At 56.0% G+C, this 5,000-nt stretch overlaps 3 non-coding genes across 3 annotated transcripts in view; all 3 read left to right on the plus strand.

The window, feature by feature from the left end:
* The first annotated feature begins 2,180 nt into the window (after window positions 1-2,180).
* Window positions 2,181-4,089, plus strand: LOC126112064 (small subunit ribosomal RNA). Its single transcript, XR_007524279.1, has one exon. It is a non-coding gene; the product is annotated as a small subunit ribosomal RNA (ribosomal RNA).
* Window positions 4,090-4,442: 353 nt separating this feature from the next.
* On the plus strand, window positions 4,443-4,597 carry LOC126112061 (5.8S ribosomal RNA). The gene has a single exon (XR_007524277.1). It is a non-coding gene; the product is annotated as a 5.8S ribosomal RNA (ribosomal RNA).
* Window positions 4,598-4,786: 189 nt separating this feature from the next.
* LOC126112060 (large subunit ribosomal RNA) overlaps window positions 4,787-5,000 on the plus strand; it is a 4,223-nt gene continuing 4,009 nt past the window's right edge. The window contains exon 1 of the ribosomal RNA XR_007524276.1: window positions 4,787-5,000. This exon is cut by the window's right edge and continues 4,009 nt beyond it. This is a non-coding gene — a ribosomal RNA (large subunit ribosomal RNA).

Raw genomic sequence — 5,000 nt, forward strand, 5'->3', positions numbered from 1 at the left:
CACGTTGTGCCTTAACGTAACCCACGTTGTGCCTTAACGTAACCCACGTTGTGCCTTAACGTAACCCACGTTGTGCCTTAACCTAACCCACGTTGTGCCTTAACGTAACCCACGTTGTGCCTTAACCTAACCCACGTTGTGCCTTAACCTAACCCACGTTGTGCCTTAACCTAACCCACGTTGTGCCTTAACCTAACCCACGTTGTGCCTTAACCTAACCCACGTTGTGCCTTAACCTAACCCACGTTGTGCCTTAACCTAACCCACGTTGTGCCTTAACCTAACCCACGTTGTGCCTTAACCTAACCCACGTTGTGCCTTAACCTAACCCACGTTGTGCCTTAACCTAACCCACGTTGTGCCTTAACCTAACCCACGTTGTGCCTTAACCTAACCCACGTTGTGCCTTAACCTAACCCACGTTGTGCCTTAACCTGCTCTGTAATTGGCATATGACACGTTACATTAATCTAGTGTTGTCTAACCACAACCCTCTGAATATAGTTCGCTACTCGCACCGCCCACCCTCTTGTGTGTCGTTTCATGTTGAACACTTCGCAAGTGTTGCTTACTTTTTACATGCTCCCGCTGTACACTGTAATGTGGACAACTGCAGGATGTACATCGCCCCCCCCCCCTCCACCCTGCCTTCGCACGCTGGTCGTTCAGGTGCTTGCGTGTTCAATGCCCTTCGCAGCTGTTCACTGGCATTCGCATGTCGAAGCGCTCAGTCTACGTCGTGGTACGGCCTGTGTCCACTGTCCGCTGATATCGTAAGCTTAATCCTCACATTGTACTGCACATAGGTCCGTATGTACTGAATGATACGCTGTGGCACATGTGTGACCGTACGACTGCGCCCAACAACAGCGAACCATACGGTCCAAATGTTGTGCACTCAGCCACGTGCCGTCTCCCCATAACAGCTACATTGCAGTGTGGTACGCCATAGAGACGTGTGGGAGTAACGGACGCCCTGGATGGCGATCAGCATGAGCCGTCTGTTGATGTAGTGGCGCGTGTATTCAAACGTAGTCGTCTCTTCTCACACAGTGTGATAGCATGGTGCACCGCGTTCCACATCTGCGACATGGTACAGATGCTGGTTGACAGTCGGTCTCGTAATGGACATCGCATACGTAGGGGGCCACCTCCCACGTGTTCTCTAGTCGTGCACATTTTGTTGCGTGTATGTGGGCAGACGTAGTGTGTCGTGACACCTAACAGACAGGTATGCAATAATCGTTGCATTTGCAAACTGGGATGGACGTCTACGTTTGCTGGTGACGTGACGCAACGCAAATGAACAACTGGTAAACCCATTGTGGTGCGGTTGTTGTTGCTGGAGGTAAATCAGTAAGGGCAAATCTGTGTGTGAAGCGATACGCGGCGGTGGCTGGGTGGGACCGTCCCCGGCCGGTGAGGGGGGGCCGCCCGGCGTGCTGGCCGCGCGGTGCGTGGGCGCACGCGCTACAGCCGGCTGGTGGGGGCGCCCAGTGGCAGGCGCGCCGGCCGACGGACGCGGCAGGCGGCGCAGCTGCGCGCCGGGGCACCCTGCGCGCGGCGCCGGGCGGCCAAAGTGGGTCCTCGCGGGCCCGGTGCGAAGCGCGGTGGACATCTGCAGTGTGCTGGTCCGACTGAGGACTGTGTGCGTTGAGGATGCGCCGCCGCCCGGCACTCGGCGCCGCGACGCCGTCTGCTGCTCGGTCGCCCCAGCGGTTCTCGCTGGTGGTTTGTATCGCAGTTGTGCAGACGTGTTGGCACGTGCGCTGTGCTGGGAGAGTTCGCTTCGGCACCCACGTGGGGCCTTTGCCCTTCTGTGGCGCTGGCGTTGGAGCTGCCGGTCACCGTAGGTGGCGCGTGTTGTCTCCCGCCGGCAATGCCACGACAGCACGCTCCCGGGCCTCTGTCGGCAGCGGCAAGCTCAGTTGGGAGCACGGGTGGTCGCACCTAAAGCGTCTACTCGCCTAACTCCGGGCGATTGCGCCTCTCTCGAACCCGACCAAGTACTTAGGACGGCGCTGCGCGCCGCCGGGACCTGAGAGGGTTTCGAGGTGTATTGTGCAGGGGAGCTCAGCCTCCTCCTGTTTGCAGAATAATTGAGCGGACGCTTGCGTGTTCGCGCGGGCCCCTGGGACACACTCCCGGGCGGCCGGCTGCTCAGCTCTAGTTGACGCAGCTCCCTGGTTGATCCTGCCAGTAGTCATATGCTTGTCTCAAAGATTAAGCCATGCATGTCTCAGTACAAGCCGCATTAAGGTGAAACCGCGAATGGCTCATTAAATCAGTTATGGTTCCTTAGATCGTACCCACGTTACTTGGATAACTGTGGTAATTCTAGAGCTAATACATGCAAACAGAGTCCCGACCAGAGATGGAAGGGACGCTTTTATTAGATCAAAACCAATCGGTCGGCTCGTCCGGTCCGTTTGCCTTGGTGACTCTGAATAACTTTGGGCTGATCGCACGGTCCTCGTACCGGCGACGCATCTTTCAAATGTCTGCCTTATCAACTGTCGATGGTAGGTTCTGCGCCTACCATGGTTGTAACGGGTAACGGGGAATCAGGGTTCGATTCCGGAGAGGGAGCCTGAGAAACGGCTACCACATCCAAGGAAGGCAGCAGGCGCGCAAATTACCCACTCCCGGCACGGGGAGGTAGTGACGAAAAATAACGATACGGGACTCATCCGAGGCCCCGTAATCGGAATGAGTACACTTTAAATCCTTTAACGAGTATCTATTGGAGGGCAAGTCTGGTGCCAGCAGCCGCGGTAATTCCAGCTCCAATAGCGTATATTAAAGTTGTTGCGGTTAAAAAGCTCGTAGTTGGATTTGTGTCCCACGCTGTTGGTTCACCGCCCGTCGGTGTTTAACTGGCATGTATCGTGGGACGTCCTGCCGGTGGGGCGAGCCGAAGGCGTGCGACCGCCTCGTGCGTGTTCGTGCGTCCCGAGGCGGACCCCGTTGAAATCCTACCAAGGTGCTCTTTATTGAGTGTCTGGGTGGGCCGGCACGTTTACTTTGAACAAATTAGAGTGCTTAAAGCAGGCAAGCCCGCCTGAATACTGTGTGCATGGAATAATGGAATAGGACCTCGGTTCTATTTTGTTGGTTTTCGGAACCCGAGGTAATGATTAATAGGGACAGGCGGGGGCATTCGTATTGCGACGTTAGAGGTGAAATTCTTGGATCGTCGCAAGACGAACAGAAGCGAAAGCATTTGCCAAGTATGTTTTCATTAATCAAGAACGAAAGTTAGAGGTTCGAAGGCGATCAGATACCGCCCTAGTTCTAACCATAAACGATGCCAGCCAGCGATCCGCCGCAGTTCCTCCGATGACTCGGCGGGCAGCCTCCGGGAAACCAAAGCTTTTGGGTTCCGGGGGAAGTATGGTTGCAAAGCTGAAACTTAAAGGAATTGACGGAAGGGCACCACCAGGAGTGGAGCCTGCGGCTTAATTTGACTCAACACGGGAAACCTCACCAGGCCCGGACACCGGAAGGATTGACAGATTGATAGCTCTTTCTTGATTCGGTGGGTGGTGGTGCATGGCCGTTCTTAGTTGGTGGAGCGATTTGTCTGGTTAATTCCGATAACGAACGAGACTCTAGCCTGCTAACTAGTCGCGTGACATCCTTCGTGCTGTCAGCGATTACTTTTCTTCTTAGAGGGACAGGCGGCTTCTAGCCGCACGAGATTGAGCAATAACAGGTCTGTGATGCCCTTAGATGTTCTGGGCCGCACGCGCGCTACACTGAAGGAATCAGCGTGTCTTCCTAGGCCGAAAGGTCGGGGTAACCCGCTGAACCTCCTTCGTGCTAGGGATTGGGGCTTGCAATTGTTCCCCATGAACGAGGAATTCCCAGTAAGCGCGAGTCATAAGCTCGCGTTGATTACGTCCCTGCCCTTTGTACACACCGCCCGTCGCTACTACCGATTGAATGATTTAGTGAGGTCTTCGGACTGGTACGCGGCATCGACTCTGTCGTTGCCGATGCTACCGGAAAGATGACCAAACTTGATCATTTAGAGGAAGTAAAAGTCGTAACAAGGTTTCCGTAGGTGAACCTGCGGAAGGATCATTACCGACTAGACTGCATGTCTTTCGATGTGCGTGTCGTGTCGCGCAACACGCTACCTGTACGGCAGCAGCCGTGCGCCGCGTGCGGAACCACGCGTGCCTCTCAAAACTAACGGACAAAATGTTGTGTGGTACGAGCGCTGAAGCTCTGGAGCGGCTGGCCTGCGGCACCTGGCGCCTGGCGCCGGTTTTGAATGACTTTCGCCCGAGTGCCTGTCCGCTCCGGTGTGGAGCCGTACGACGCCCATCGGCCGTGAGGCCGTTGGACACAGAACGCTGGAACAGGGGCCGTCAAACGCCTCAGTCCCGCCTATGCAACTGTTTTGAAAGAGACAGTGGAAACTAAACAAAAAAGATCACCCAGGACGGTGGATCACTCGGCTCGTGGGTCGATGAAGAACGCAGCAAATTGCGCGTCGACATGTGAACTGCAGGACACATGAACATCGACGTTTCGAACGCACATTGCGGTCCATGGATTCCGTTCCCGGGCCACGTCTGGCTGAGGGTCGGCTACGTATACTGAAGCGCGCGGCGTTTGTCCCGCCTTCGGAGACCTGGGAGTGTCGTGGCCGCCTGTGGGGCCGGCCGCGTCTCCTTAAACGTGCGATGCGCGCCCGTCGCCTGGCGGTTCGCATACCGGTACTTTCTCGGTAGCGTGCACAGCCGGCTGGCGGTGTGGCGTGCGACACCTCGTACAACGACCTCAGAGCAGGCGAGACTACCCGCTGAATTTAAGCATATTACTAAGCGGAGGAAAAGAAACTAACAAGGATTCCCCCAGTAGCGGCGAGCGAACAGGGAAGAGTCCAGCACCGAACCCCGCAGGCTGCCGCCTGTCGTGGCATGTGGTGTTTGGGAGGGTCCACTACCCCGACGCCTCGCGCCGAGCCCAAGTCCAACTTGAATGAGGCC

This window comes from Schistocerca cancellata, unplaced genomic scaffold (genome assembly GCF_023864275.1).
Source record: "Schistocerca cancellata isolate TAMUIC-IGC-003103 unplaced genomic scaffold, iqSchCanc2.1 HiC_scaffold_122, whole genome shotgun sequence".
In the NCBI taxonomy this organism is placed as follows: domain Eukaryota; kingdom Metazoa; phylum Arthropoda; class Insecta; order Orthoptera; family Acrididae; genus Schistocerca; species Schistocerca cancellata.